Source organism: Schistocerca americana, chromosome 4 (assembly GCF_021461395.2).
Source record: "Schistocerca americana isolate TAMUIC-IGC-003095 chromosome 4, iqSchAmer2.1, whole genome shotgun sequence".
Taxonomy (NCBI): Eukaryota; Metazoa; Arthropoda; class Insecta; order Orthoptera; family Acrididae; genus Schistocerca; species Schistocerca americana.
In genome coordinates this window covers 774711574-774728324 of record NC_060122.1, presented here as the reverse complement: position 1 = coordinate 774728324, position 16751 = coordinate 774711574, and the positions used below count along the sequence as shown (strand labels likewise).

The following is a 16751-nucleotide window of genomic DNA, read 5'->3' as shown; positions in this document are numbered from 1 at the left end:
GTTGACAGCAATTTTGTGTATATTGTGTTAATAACTCAGTAATTTAATTTTTTTTTCATTTTGTATTACTGAGTTGCAGTATATGTTAGGAACATGTTTATTTTATTTTGGGGTGTATCTTTGCACTCATTTTCTTCTATAATGACCTCATTTGATTTTTTGTCCTAAATAATTCATGTGTTTTAAAACATGTTTCACTCACCTTCACAGGACACATGGTGCTAAATAGCTATCAGATCACTATATGAAGAGTAAAGTTTAATAAACCCGGGCAAAAGCATTTCATTCCTCCTGTCTCGGCACACTCTTTCTTATCAAACAGTTGTTTTATGAACAAACACAGACGTGAAATGAGAATGTCATGTAATAGCAACAGTCTTTATTAGTGAACAAGAAAAGTTTTATTGAACAAATTTACTACAATTCCATTAAGTAGCCAGACATTATCATCTTGGTGTGTCATGTCTCATCTCCAAGTGTGTATTACTTACTGCTAAAAAGGACATGTACATAGTGAAAGCATGTTGCAGGTATAGGTCATCTCATGTCTTTCACAGCAGTAGTTCACTGTTTCAATGCATTTGATGGGAAGCTAAACTGTAATATACCTTCTGTCATCTTGGAGTATTTGTGAAAGTAATAAATTATATTTTTTTCATATTCACTAACATACATACCTATGCCAAATATACCATAAATCTATAAATATTGGGTCTACACTAATATGGGATGTGAGTATTCCCCAAATTCTTAGGTCCATGCAACATCTTTTAGGTAAGCAAGCAAAGAGCAAATAATTCTAAAAACTACATACTTATTAAGTTATGAAACAACTATAATTATTAACATTATAACACTTTCCAGAATCATCCTAGTCACATTGGTGATAAAAAAAAAAAAATAAACAGTTTGGCCAAATTTGTGCAACCAATAGACAACACTTGCATACACGTGAGCCATGAACATTGTATCAGCAATTCATTTTAAGTGACACTTGTTTCTTTAAGGTTTTCACCTATAACTGTGGACCATTAAATCTTGTGTATATTACTATTCTTTTCTTTCATTTAATTTTTCCTCCAGTAACAGTAAACTTAGTGCTTGATAAATTAATGGTGGACTTAGACTTTGCAGTCACAAAATTAAAAGGTGTAAGTACACATTTTCAGTTCTTTTAAATGATATTATTCTAAAGAAAATATGGTGTTTCTCCTAAGGGGTTATTTTACAAACACTGAGGAGCAAATACACTGTCTGACAAAAAAAGTGAAGGACACAGGAGAAAATTGAATGTCAGTGTAACTTCGTACATGTATGAACCATTGGCAGTTCTGTAAGTGATTAGAATTCCAATTCTGTGGGCAGGTGCAGTGGCCACCAGAGAGCAGGAGTGTTGTTCGTATTTAGTGTTGTTACCAGGCCTGGTAGGGTATGTAAGGGGTGTGAAGGGCCACGAACAGTGTGAGATGATGGTTGATCACTGTGAAGGGCACAAAGATGCAACATAATAGTGTGAGAGAGAGTTATCAGCACCTGATAAACCAGAAAAAGGCCTCAATATATGTCTACACTTGGTTAGCTGGTTGATTTGTGCAATATCCAGATTTGTGGACCATTTGGGTGTACAGTGGCCCGATGTTGGACTGCATGGGAAATTGGGGGCAGGCATACTTGTTGTCAAGGTTCTGGTCGGCCCTGTCTGACCACCAGAAGGTAAGATTATCGTACTACACACCAAGCACATCATAACCTGTTCAGATCTGCCTACCTGCAATATCTTCTGTCTTGCCACACCATTTGTCGGAGACTAGCAGCAACCAGACTAGGGAATTACCGCCCATTGCACAGGCAGCGATTAACACCACAACACAAACAGATGAATTTTGAGTGGCACCATGACCAGGAAGCGTTGTCTGCTGTTGGATGGTATCACAATGTGTTCAGCAATGAATTGCAGTTCTACAGTGACTAAAATGACCATTGTCAGCAAGTGTGGTGGTGACCTGGGAAGAGGTCCCATTCTCCCAATATTTTGGAGAGGCACAGCAGTGTTACTCTTAGTGTCATGATGTTGGAGCCATTGGGTATGAGTTCAGGTCACAGCTGTTAGTGATTGAGGGAATTCTGATGGCACAGTGGTAGGTCACAGAATACTGTGTCCTCATATGTTGCATCACGTGACCCTATCATTGTGCCATTTTTCAACATTCTATAAACTGCCGGTATGCCGTTGAGGTACTCCCATGGTCAGCAAGATCTCCAGATCTCTTGACAACAGAACATTTGGGACCAGCTCAGATGTCAGCTCCATCCCAGTGTCAGCATCCAGGATATCCAGGACTGGTTGCAACAATTGTGGACCAGTCTTTCCTCAGGAGGGTGTACAACGGTCTTCTGACAACCTTCCCAACCAAGTCAGTGCATGGATTCAGGCCAGAGTGGTTGCAACATTTAACTGATAAGTGGGATCATACTGCCAAATTCTCTGTAAATTTGACTCTATTTTTAATGTCGTAACATATCCTCTCAGCCTGCGAAGTTGCAGTTGTTTCTCTTCCACTTCTGGATGCTTCAGATTTCTCCCCCCCCCCCCCCCCTCCCCCCTCCCGACATTGTATATTATTGAATCATACATTGTGGAACGAAGCAAAAAAAATTATATTGTATGTGGTACACTACATCATCTGGATATGAGCATTCGTCATTCTTCTGCCCCTGGTCGTTGGTGGACTGGCATGACTTCAACTAATGGTACCCTCTAGTCCACAATTTTCTGTTTAAAGATATTTCTATCCAGTGCTTTTGTTATGTTACCTTACTGAGCTTTCAATCCGTAGCCCCATCGTCATGCCCTGTGATCTGTAGTATTACCTTTGAGTTCCTTAACTTGTGTGATGCTGTTTTTATCAGCCTGGTCCTGTTCATTACCGTTGCATGACCAGAAGAGATTGCTTTCTTCCTCCTGACAGTGTAATTTGCCTGACTTTGTTACTCCATTAGCCAGTTTTCCTGAGCTCTCACTCACCTTTTTCTTAACATATCATTAGACCTCTCTTCTGTTCCTTTGTTTGAGCTTGTCAGTTTTTTGATCTTGTACATCAAGTTCAGTATCCTGATTTATATGCTGCCTTCAATTGTACAAGGGTTTTTTGGTGTCTTAGAGTATGTAGAGAAAGTAGGTTTATTTTGAAGTTGGGTTCCTGTCATTGTAGCAGTACTGTAACACTACTCCATTTTGTATTATGACAAAATGACCGGCCAGTATTTACTTTCAGGTGGCAAAATTCTGATACTGCTGATAGACACATTTAAAAGGGTAGGAACTAATCATAGCCTCTAGAACAATATTCCTTTCTCAGGAAGAAAAAGTAGTACGGGAAGATGATATAAAGGAGTGACAGATTACTCAGACCCAGGATGAGAGAGACTTGTGAGAATGAGGGAAAACAAAGATGAAGGGGAAGGTGTCAGAGTATATTGGTAAGCACTGTGCCAGCTTCAGTCCAAGTGTGATATACAACTAGAGGGAGAAGCAAAATGTAGATAGGGAAGAGAAATGAACAAATGAATAGGGGAATTAAATATTAAAAAGGGATCAGAAAGAAACAAAGAGGAGAGGGGAAGGGGATGGAGTAAGGAGGCTGGGTGTAATGTTGGGCTCATTACATTCAATGTCACCTAAAATAACAAAAACGTGTTGCCCTCATGTCAGAAATGTTTGTGAAAATTTGGTGTAAGATAGTACAATATGAAAGACAGTTAAAATATTTTTTCTTCAAAGAGGTCCATTGTGGGCTGTAATTATTGTGGGCAGCAGAACTTGGTATACATTCTAATGCGTTAAAGCGGAACCAATTTACATCGGGGAAAAAGTTCCAGTTTTGGTCACTAGGTGCAAATCCGGTGTTGTAAAATCAAGAAAGGTGTTTAGAATGTTTCCATATGTAATCGAGTAGGAATGGGACATGGGCAGAAAAGGTCAAACAAGTGAGAAAGGCATAACATTGATTTTATTATTAACTGCCGCTTGCACAATTTGTTCAATATGATCACCAGAGATGTCAGTGATATGCTGCATCTGTAAAATGACGTGGTCAGCAGTTGTTCGCAGCTGTTCTGGTGTAATCTGACTAACTGTGTTCCTGTTCACTGCCCTTCAGATCAGGGGGGAGACCCAATGTGTCCATGGTAAATGCATTACTTTAGATATCCCATGAGCCGAAAACCATGTGGACTCAGACCAGGTGATCTTGCAGGCCATGCATCTGGAAGACCTCTGGAGATAACATGTTTGTGGAAGGTTGCATTAAGCAGATCCTTTCACTGTGTGATTGGGATGAGGTGTTGCCCCATATTGCATGAAAACAATTGTTTCCGCACAGTTAAGCACTTTCAAAGCAGGTATCACATGCTGTACAAGGAGGTCTCAATAATGCATAGACATCCCAGTGTACATGACAGGTGGTCAGGGTGTATTCTCTTTAAAGAAGACTGGACTGAGAATAAAGGTGCTTGTGAATCCACACCAACACAGTCACATACAGCGAGTGCTGTGGGTCCCCGTGCACAACACACTGTTTAACAGTATCCCAAATTTGGCAGTTCTGTGTATTCTGTGCGCCCTGTAGTGTAAAATGTGCCTCGTCACTCCATAGAATATTTCCCGCTACATCTCATCAACTTCAATGTGTGCCAGAAACCAAAGAGCAAATTCTGAACACTGCTGTGGTTCATTAGCTTTCAGTTGCTGCACAGTTTGGATCTTGTACCAATACCAATGTAAAATAGACCACAGAACTTTCCATACTGTTGACCAAGTGATGGACAATTCTCATGACACTGCACAAGCACTAGTACTCCCCAGCATATGTGCTGCATGGTCAGTTACAGCAACAGCAACTTTGTCAGTAGCTTCTACCGAAATAGGACACCTTCCTCTTCCAGGTACCACACCAAGCGCGCTTGTATTTTAAATTTCATTATCATCTTCTTTAAAACATTTAATGACATCCGATCTTTCGTCACACCTTTCAGCCGGGGATACTGTCTCAATGCGGCACTGTACATGGGACAGGAAAAATAATGTGAACAGTGGTAGTAATGGGATGGTTGTGTTTGATGGTCAAAAACTCAGGCAAGGCACATGTTGTGCTGGACTGTGCATGTTCAGTACAGACTAGGCATCAGTGCAGGTTGTTTACAAGTAGTGCACACTTCATATTGCATTCAGGGGCCAAGGTCAACGTGCAATGAAAGACCTAACAGAGTTCCAAAGAGGGCAGATTGTGGGGGCCTGATTAGCTGGGGCATCAGCACCAGAGACAGCCAGATCATTGAATGTTTCAAGAGCAACTGTTTCAACAGTTGCGACTGCCTACACGAAATATGGAAGGCATCATCATGTAAATGTAATAGTGGACAAAAATCAAAACTAAGTGACAGAGATCATCTTATGCTAACACGAATTGTGTTAAAACAACACAAAATTATGGCGACTAAAGTGACTGCAGAGCTCAATAGCAATCTTCGAGACCCCGTATCTATCAACACTCTGTCTGCCGAGATCTCCATAAAGTGAATATCCGTGGACGAGCTGCTGTACCAAAACCATTAGTGACAACAACCAGTGCAAAGAAGCATAAAACATGGTGTCGGGAGCATTAATCCAGGATGGCTGATTATTGGAAACACTTCATATGGCCCGACGAGTCAACGTTTTCGTAATTTCCATCATCGGTCCACGTTTACATCTGGAGAAAGCCAAAAAAAGCTTACAATCCTGATTGCTTGATTCCAAGGGTTAAGTGGAAGTTAAGTGGAAGTGTGATGGTGTGGGCAGCCATATTATGGTATTCTGCTGGTACCATCATTACTCTCGAAGGTCGTCTTACAGGTTACAGCCAATGATTATGTGATCATTTTAGGTGATCAGGTGCATCCCATGATTCAAATGTTGTTCCCCAACAATGATGCCTTATTTCAGGACAATAATGCACCCACTCACACAGTCAGGACAGTACAATCGAGGTATGAGGAATAAGCAACTGATTTTATCAAACCCTAGTGGACAGTATTGGAGGGCAGACTCCAGAGCAGATTTCCGTCTCCCTCGTCACTACACCAAGCGAGGTGGCGCAGTGGCTAGCACACTGGACTCACATTTGGGAGGACAATGATTCAATCCCGCGTCTGGCCATCCTGATTTAGGTTTTCCGTGATTTCCCTAAATCGCTCCAGGCAAATGCCGGGATGGTTCCTTTGAAAGGGCACGGCCGACTTCCTTCCCCGTCTTTCCCTAATCTGATGAGACCAATGACCTCGCTGTCTGGTCTCCTTCCCCAAACAACCCAACCCAACCCTTGTCAATACAGGAGTTAGAAGAGATTCTGATCGAAGAGTGGCACAACATTCCACTGGAGACTGTACAATCATTGTATGCCAAAGCAGCTGCATTACGGGTAAATGAGGGTCCAACCCCTTATTAATGGACCATTCCTAAGTAAGTACTGGTGTTCACACTATTTTGCCTATCCCCATAATTGCTGCCATTCACATAAAACAGTTTCACTAACAGCACACAGTCTCTCTTCGCTATTGGTATACTGTTCACTCATCTTCATGGCTTATCGAAAGGCAGCATGGATGTCATACTGTGATACAAAAAGTGTACAACACCAGATTTCCACCTTGTGGCCAAAATTGGGTTTAATTTTTTTTCAGCATAAATCAGTTCCACTTCATGCACTAGCATATCTAGCAAGTTTTGCTTCCATACAATAATTACAGCCCACTCTGGACCTGTGTGAGTAGCTACACTTTCATTGTACTGTATCAGCTCAGTATATAAAGCTGAGTGTATGTGTGTATGTTCAGGATCTCCTCCAATCCCTGGTTTGATTTCAACCAAATTTGGCACAGAAAGAACAGGCCTCTTGTGTGTCAGTACTCCTAGTTCCGATAGGAGCTGAATAGTATCAGCCTGCCTTACTGCATTATTTTACAGTGCGTCCTAAACATTAGGGGCACAAAACAGTTTCCTAGCCCCTTCCATATAGGCTGGACATGGAGGAGGGAGAAACTGAGAGAGGGGTAGGAGGAAATGAACAAAGAGGGAGGAGGCAGCGGCACACAGAGCATGATAGAGGAGGAGCAGTACCTCAACACAGAGGGGACGGAAGAAGAGATGGACAAGGAGGGAGGAGGAGATGGACAAGGAGGGAGGAGGAGATGGACAGAGAGGGGTGCAGGAGGAAATAGACAGAGATGGAGGAAGGAGGAGGTGAGCAGAGAGCGGACAGGGAGGGCATGGATTAGAGGGAACCTAGATGATGGTGGTGATGATGATGTTGTTTCGTTTATGGGGCACTCAACTGAACGGTTATCAGAGCCCGTACAAATTCCCAATCTTTACTCAGTCGAAGCTCACCACTTTCATGAATAATGATGATGATGAGGACAACACAACACACCCAGTCCCCAGGCAGAGAAAATCCCCAGCCCAGCCGGGAATCGAACCTAGGACTCCATGATCCAGAGGCAGCAACACTAGCCACTAGACCATGAGCTGCGGACCTAGGTTGTGATAGGTCTGAGGAAAGGGATCAAGGAGGAGTTGGACGGAGGGAGGAGAAGAGTGTTGATGGAGAGATAGGGAGAGAAAGAGATGGTAGGAGAGAGGGAGAGGAGGAGTGGAACAAGAGAGGAAGAGGAGATGTGAGAAATACATGTTGAACATGTATGCAGGCCAGGCCATGAGGAAAAGGCTAGTTTAATAATAAAAGATGAATATTTAACGTGTATCATTGTAAATCAGGCTACTGCACCAATATGATGAAAAAAACTACCATGTTGAAACTAAAATAAAACATGTGCCTTTGACCCATCACAGTGTTTAACATGAAAGTTCATAAATAACAGATGCTTGTGCTAGGAGCAGGCAAAGTAATTAAAATAAGGGATCCAGCAAACATCAGCATGAAGTCGCCATGAAAAAACTAAGGAAAGTTCACTTGGTCTCATCCATTAAATCTTTACATCTCTGTGTTTTTCATTAATCTCAAGAATTTTTCCAAGCCTCCATTGATTATCGCAGATAGCTGAAATGAACATTTCTTCTTTAATACTGATAGAGGCTTTCTTTCAAAGCCTAAGTTGAACATGTTTGACTTTAGTAGTTAACGAAACACACTTTATCAGCAACCTGCTTTCATTCAGTAGTTTGTAAAGATGATTAACTCTTCTCTCAATGGTAAACCAGTTTCATATAGTTTTTGTAATACATTTGTGAATTTCGTTATTTCTTCTGTCCTAACATAAAATGTTTATATTTCTGGAGCATGAGTTTTGGCAGATGTAAAAAGATCTTTTTGACTTAAAATGTGGTTGTCATATACACACAGTAAACTTGTTCTTGTTGCTGAACTTTTGGTAACATCACCAACTCCATCACACGCATTTTTGTCATAACTAGTTAAAAATCACATTTTGTACTCCATGGTCTTGCTTGTGATGACATGAATTTACAAAGTTCTGGAAGTTTTTATATTGTACAGAACTGCCATCAACAAAGTAAGCAACGTGTGGGATGTGTGATATTTGTTCCACCATAAAGATGAGAGCAGTTTTCTGGAAAACAGAATGTGTTTGTATCATGCTGTGACAATCACTTATCCAACAATAGTACACTGACTTAATGTTTTGTAGTACACACTACTGCTAGTGAAATTCTTGTGCAGAATCCTGAGTAGTTTTCCACAAAATACTCTATATTGATGCATAGAGTGTCATTTTTAAGTTGTGAGCCTGATATTTTGATATGTAATGATGTGTCAAGTTTTGAAATTTTTTGTAGAGATACTCAGCAAATTCATTGCTGGAAAATAACGTTTTCAGAATCTTGTAAGAATTAATTGTGCAGTTGATGTACTCCAGGACACTGAGAACAGTGATGCAGCAGTCACTCCTCATTTTACAGATACAAAAGAGGTTTTTGTAAAAGTTCAGTGTACGTTTCTTTTACATGTACAGTGCACATTATCAGTTTTGCATTTTGGTGATAAATGCCTTAAGTATGTTTTGCATAAAACAGCTGTTTTCTTTTGGGCATAATTCATAAAACTTTGTAATTACAGTTTTGTTATAAGGAAATTTTCTTTGAAGCATAAGCACACATCTTTCAGCTTATGCAAAATGAGCCATTTTGTCTTATACATTCTCTTGCCATTCTGTGAATGGACAGATAGACAATCTCTTTTATTAGCAGAAATTTGTATCATCATCATCGTCATATCATCATCATCATAATCATACAAGGGCATGCTGAAAAGTGAGCCTCTGAATTTTTTTTTGTGGAAACTCTATGCCTCTGATTTTTTGTGAAAACTCTTAAATAAAACAGATATCATTAATATCCAACCCACAGCTTTATTCTTCATATCTACATATTTGTTTCTCAATATAGTCACCTTTGTGATGAACACATTTATTCCAGTGAGAGCCGGCCGGTGTGGCCGTGCGGTTAAAGGCGCTTCAGTCTGGAACCGCGTGACCGCTACGGTCGCAGGTTCGAATCCTGCCTCGGGCATGGATGTGTGTGTTGTCCTTAGGTTAGTTAGGTTTAATTAGTTCTAAGTTCTAGGCGACTGATGACCTCAGCAGTTAAGTCGCATAGTTCTCAGAGCCATTTGAACCATTCCAGTGAGAGACCAGTTTTTGATACCATCACTGTAGAAAGTTTGACTTTGTTGACAGAGCCACGACCTCATCTCTGCTTGCACCGCTTCATCAGTATCAAAGTGAAGCCCTTGAAGGTGTTCTTTAAGTTTTGGAAACAGATGAAAATCGGATGGAGCCTAGTTTGGACTATGGAGGATGATCAATGACAGTGAACCCAAGGCGTTGGATTGTTGTGGATGTCGCAGTGTTCATGTATGGTCTGGCATTGTTTTGCAAAAGGAGAGTGTGTTCCATGTGTGGATGATCTTGTCAAATTCATGCTTTCAGTTTTCGGAAGGTTTCACGTGCACCGGCATAGTTAAGTTAGACACTACAATTTGGAACCCTCCAGCGGCAGAAGGTACAACTTGTATCAGCAAACTGAGAAAGTCAACTGAGTAATATGCATGATGTGTAATACGCCAACCAATACGAAGGAAAGAATAAAAAATTCATCAGGAGTACTTTTCAGCATGCCCTCATATTAAGAAAAGGCCTGAACATGTGCTAGCACACCTTCGTCTGTTCTACTTCCCATTTTATAGCTTCCTTTTGAAAAAATACCTCATTCTTTTAGTAATACTCTTGATTTCCTTACCATGTATTCAGTGGTGTTAAAAATGGTTTGAATATTTCCCCCCCCCCCCCCCCCCCTCCCCCCTTGAAGTTAGTGCTAAGATAAGTATTTGCAGTTTTTATGTAACGCAACTACTCGTAAATTTCTCAAGAAGTTTTTTGCACCAAACTGTTAGTCTGCATATGCAGCACTGCCATGTGACTCAGATACATTTTGCACTGGTACATGAATCACTTCTGATGCTGTTATCTGGAATTTTAATGCTAACCAACGAGGCTTGGATGAAATTATTCTGGGTGCCTATCTTGTATTCTTTTGGTAACTGTAAGTATTTTAGGTTGATCTGGTGTATATTCTGGGTCTTCAGCTTGACATTCATCCATCCCTGGTTAACTATATAATGTAGAAGATAAAATGGCCTTATAGCATGTTATACAATGTCTAGTACCTGGGATAAATCCAAAACTTTTATACTTCCTTGCCATGATTACAGAAATAATTTTCAAAGCTTCCCTAACACTCTTTTTACAGTGCTTATAAAGGGTCACAGCAAATTCTTTGTCTATCTTCAAATGTTTCCAAATAGTGCCTTTGATGAAAAGAACAAACACTGTCAGTATTTTCACAGGTACTTCTTAGCTTCAGTAATTCAGTATCAGCTTGATTCAATCTCTTTTGTACTACTACTTTCCTTCTGACACGCTTCTGCTGCCACAAAACCTATAGAATATTTGTTTTCCACAATGATTTCTAAATCAAGTGTGTATGTTGCAGAAAAGAAGTGGATGATTTAAACGTTTTCTGACACTCTAATCAGTCAAATGTGTATTATGAAGAATCTGTAAGCAGAAACAAGAAAGAGTTAATAACTATTTTATGTGATTTCTAACACTTGTTTTAGGGAAGAAATAAGATTTAAATCTGACATAGCAAAAATCTCTGTGTAGCATGATTAGAATAAAACTGTTGCCAATTCACAACTCTCAGACTTCCACTATTAGTTGAAACTTGTGTATTACTTTAAAGTACCCTATCAGACTGAAGAATTACTGAGGGAAGTAGTCAGGCAAATAGCAAACAGGAAATAAAAAATAAAATAAAAAGTCCTCCTTCAGAGATAAAAAACATACATACAGAAAAACTAACATGTACACGGCCTCTTGTACTCTATGAATGGTGGTAGACTAAATGTTTCATAGAATGAAATTTTCACTCTACAGTGGAGTGTGTGCTGATATGAAACTTCCTGGCAGATTAAAACTGTGTGCCAGACCGAGACTCGAACTCGGGACCTTTGCCTTTGGCGGGTAAGTACTCTACCAACTGGGCTACCCAAGCACAACTCACGCCCCGTCCTCACAGCTTTACTTCTGCCAGTACTTCGTCTCCTACCTTCCAAACTTTACAGAAGCTCTCCTGTGAACCTTGCAGAACTAGCACTCCTGAAAGAAAGGATATTGCGGAGACATGGCTTAGCCACAGCCTGGGGGATGTCTCTAGAACGAAATTTTCACTCTACAGTGGAGTGTGTGCTGATATGAAACTTCCTGGCAGATTAAAACTGTGTGCTGGACCGAGACTCGAACTTGGGACCTTTGCCTTTCACGGGCACACAGTTTTAATCTGCCAGGAAGTTTCATATCAGCGCACACTCCGCTGTAGAGTGAAAATTTCATTCTAGAAACATCCCCCGGGCTGTGGCTAAGCCATGTCTCCGCAATATCATTTCTTTCAGGAGTGCTAGTTCTGCAAGGTTCGCAGGAGAGCTTCTGTAAAGTTTGGAAGGTAGGAGACGAGGTACTGGCAGAAGTAAAGCTGTGAGGACGGGGCGTGAGTTGTGCTTGGGTAGCTCAGTTGGTAGAGCACTTGCCTGCGAAAGGCAAAGGTCCCGAGTTCGAGTCTCGGTCTGGCACACAGTTTTAATCTGCCAGGAAGTTTCATATCAGCGCACACTCCACTGTAGAGTGAAAATTTCATTCTAGAAACATCCCCCAGGCTGTGGCTAAGCCATGTCTCCACAATATCCTTTCTGTCAGGAGTGCTAGTTCTGCAAGGTTCGCACGAGAGCTTCTGTAAAATTTGGAAGGTAGGAGACGAGGTACTGACAGAAGTAAAGCTGTGAGGATGGGGCGTGAGTCGTGTTTGGGTAGCCCAGTTGGTAGAGCACTTGACCGCGAAAGGCAAAGGTCCCAAGTTCGAGTCTCGGTCCGGCACACAGTTTTAATTTAAATGTTTCATGTTTTTATCAGATATTGCTGCTCAGCCATTTGAAGCAACGAGCACTACAGCTTTATTGAAAAAGTATCATTTTTAGCGAAAAGGGTCATTCCACGTCAAATCAACAAATGAAACCATCGTTTTCAACCTTACCCTCTCGGATTTAAATGAAAATAAGTATGCCTGTAGTACTCATTAATAGTACCACAAATTAATTTTTTTCGCATTTTTCTGATAAAAAGTTACCGAGTAATGGACTTTCAAAAGTTGAAAAAAAATGACAAATTTTTGACTCGCGGAACAATGTTGTTTTCTTTATATCTCATGTTCTAATTAAGCTAGAACAATAAAATTTACTTCATTGGAAAGCTCTTTTAAAGACCTTTTATATGATACCAAACATCATTAGTTTAATATATACACACACATTGTTTATAAAATCAACATTGTTGAATTTATCGAATTTTGAAAAACTGTATTTTTAAAGTTCTCAAAAAAATATATGTGAAAGATACACTTTACATCTACATATTCTGAAAGTTTCAACTTGGGATGAGCATGGGATCACTATCAAAAGCAATTTTATGTTTACCACAATTCTCCAAATCACAGTCAGATAGGTGAATTTCTATTATTTTGCTACACATGAAAATATTACGGTGTTAGATTTTGTTACATGGTCCACAAATTGTACTTTTGAAACGAATAACTGCTTATTAAACTTTAGTGCTAATTATTTATTAATAGCCTTAAAACCATGGGGGGGAAGAAAAGAAAGAAAAGGAAGCTACCTCTCATTTTAAAGATCATATATAAAATGATTCTTTGGTGTTACTATCTGCAATCTATTCACTATTTTATCTCTGGTTAATATTGTCAGCAGTTTTCACCTATTGTTGAAAGTGACCCACACTTTCTTTTGTTGTGAGGCAGCTGTAATGAAATTATGTGATTAACTCTGAAATTTGTTTTGAATCTAGCTTAAAGGTACTTTTGTACAAACCTTACAAGAGTATGTAAGTTTGTATGCCTACAACCAGTTAATGTTTGCTTACTATTAACATAATGAAATATTTTTTTACAGGAAGTGAAAGAATAGAGAAGTAATATTTTGTAGTATTGAATATAGAAAGCTGGGACATTCAACTTCAGAAACATTGTTTTAAATTAGTTTGCTCACTTGAGAAATATGAAATGCCTAAAATTTCAGCTTTGTGCTGTAATCCATTTAATGAAAAGGGCCACAATAACCATAAGAAAAACTTCAGCCTGTTTCACAATGGATGATAGCAAGAAAACCTTTCTTAACTTTAAATCAAAAAATGTGTGACAACTGCCGTAAAAAAATTGCATGAGTAGAAATTTGTGATACATCTAGCACAGAAAATGATGATGATCTACTTTATTCTGTGGTGAAATAAGAAAGTGAAAAGGTTTTATGTGATAGTGACGTACAAGACATTGCAGCAAGTGAGGCCTTAGAAAGGTTGAATGCTTCTTTGCAGTCCGTTGGTGAATCGCCAATTAAGAAGAAATGACTGTGTGAGGCAAAATATCCTAAGGAAAAACTAATTAAATCAACTTCAACAATTCAAACGAAGGGATTATTGCTTCCCTCCGAAAAAGAAGGGGTACATCTTCATGCAGAATCTGAGATGATCAGTCAGCTAAAAGATAAATTTCGTACATGTACATCTCGAAGTAAACAGATGGAAATTCTTACCATTTTACCTAAAAGTTGGAATGTTAAGAAGCTTCAAGATGAATTTAATGTTACAAATTACATTGCTCGAAGAGTAAAAGATTTGGTGAAGGCCAAGGGAATTTTGTCTTCACCAAACGCAAAACCTGGCGAGACTCTTGATCAAACAACTGCTGATTTTGTTAGAAACTTTTATTGTTCTGATGAGATAAGCAGGGCAGTGCCTGGGATAACGGAGAAAAACTAGAAGTACAAAAACAGCTAGTTTTAAGTAATTTGAAAGAAATTTACGCGAACTTTAAAGACAACCATCCAGAGCTCCACATTGGATTTTCGAAGTTTGCAGACCTACGTCCCAAAAATTGTATTTTAGCTGGAAGTTGTGGTACACATAGTGTCTGTGTGTGTACTACCCATCAAAACTTCAAACTCTTGCTCACTGGATGTAACATTCCTCAGCTGACAAAGGATGAAGATAACCCAATAAAAACTTACAAAGACTGCATTGCAAGAGTTGTATGTAATCCGTCATTACCTGCTTCTCATTTTGGTGAATGTAAATTCTGCCGTGGCCCAGAAACATTTAAGACATATTTACAAGATCTGTTGAATACTAATGATATTGATAATATAACTTATCAGCAATGGGTTTCCGTTGATCACACATCTCTAGAAATAATCATAAAATCATCTCACAACTTTATTGGTTGTTTCTTTTTTTTATTTATTATTATTATTATTCGTTACAGTCAACTTTGGACTACATCTACATCTACATCTACATTGATACTCCGCAAGCCACCCAACGGTGTGTGGCGGAGGGCACTTTACGTGCCACTGTCATTACCTCCCTTTCCTGTTCCAGTCGCGTATGGTTCGCGGGAAGAACGACTGTCTGAAAGCCTCCGTGCGCGCTCTAATCTCTCTAATTTTACATTCGTGATCTCCTCGGGAAGTATAAGTAGGGGGAAGCAATATATTCGATACCTCATCCAGAAACGCACCCTCTCGAAACCTGGCGAGCAAGCTACACCGCGATGCAGAGCGCCTCTCTTGCAGAGTCTGCCACTTGAGTTTATTAAACATCTCCGTAACGCTATCACGGTTACCAAATAACCCAGTGACGAAACGCGCCGCTCTTCTTTGTATCTTCTCTATCTCCTCCGTCAACCCGACCTGGTACGGATCCCACACTGATGAGCAATACTCAAGTATAGGTCGAACGAGTGTTTTGTAAGCCACCTCCTTTGTTGATGGACTACATTTTCTAAGCACTCTCCCAATGAATCTCAACCTGGTACCCGCCTTACCAACAATTAGTTTTATATGATCATTCCACTTCAAATCGTTCCGTACGCATACTCCCAGATATTTTACAGAAGTAACTGCTACCAGTGTTTGTTCCGCTATCATATAATCATACAATAAAGGATCCTTCTTTCTATGTATTCGCAATACATTACATTTGTCTATGTTAAGGGTCAGTTGCCACTCCCTGCACCAAGTGCCTATCCGCTGCAGATCTTCCTGTATTTCGCTACAATTTTCTAATGCAGCAACTTCTCTGTATACTACAGCATCATCCGCGAAAAGACGCTAAGCATCAGTCATTTCTTGTGCTTTTTCTTGCGTTCTTCCCAGTACTTCTTCATTTTTTCTGAGTGGGCTTCTTTACGTTCTTGCGACCAGGTTGTTCCCGTCTTCTTTGATTGCGTTCGGTCTTTGAATCCCTGTATTTTGTTGATGGCATTCCTATATTCCATTCTGTTGTAAACTGTCTCTGGTATAATGTTCATTTCTGCAATGTCTTCTTTTACTTCTTTCAGCCAGTTAATTTGTGTCTTTCTGCTTTCCATGTATTCCAGGATTTTCTTTGCCGTTCTTTCTGGTGCCATTCTTTTGACATGCCCATAGAAACTCGGTCTTCTCTTTTTAAAGGATGTTGTCAGTTTTTCAATTTTCTCGTATAACTCTTTATTGGATCGCAATTTATAATCCTGTCCATCCTTTTTAGGTCCTAAGATCTTTCTCAGTATTTTTCTCTCTTTTATTTCCAATTTCTCCAACAGACGTTTTCTGTTCAGTGGGATGCATTCAATCGCATACAAACTTTCTGGTTTTATTACCGCATTGTAGTGCCTGAGCTTGGCATTGATGGAGATCGACTTTTTATTGTATACATTTCGGCATAGCTGGTATGCCGTTTCCATCTTTATTGCTCTTTCCTGTAGTGAAACATTTGGTAACCCTGTCGGTGTAATCCATTCCCCTAGATACTTAAATTTATGAACTCTCTTAATTATTCCATATTTAGTTTGCAATGTCTGTGTTGGGTTTGTTTTGTCCTGTATCATCAGTTCTGTCTTTTCATACGATATTTGTAGACCTGTCTTCTCAGCGATCTCATGCAGCATTTCTATCTGAATCTTTGCTGTTTCGATGTCATCTGCCAATATTGCCATGTCATCAGCAAATGCCAGACATTCAATTTTTGTTTTATTTCTTCCTAACGTTATCCCATTTTTCACTCCAGCTTCTGCC

At 39.7% G+C, this 16751-nt stretch overlaps 1 protein-coding gene across 1 annotated transcript in view; it reads left to right on the top strand.

Moving 5' to 3' along the window:
* Positions 1-16751, top strand: part of LOC124612408 (mediator of RNA polymerase II transcription subunit 23) — a 191425-nt gene that overhangs the window by 160401 nt on the left and 14273 nt on the right. The window lies entirely within an intron of this gene.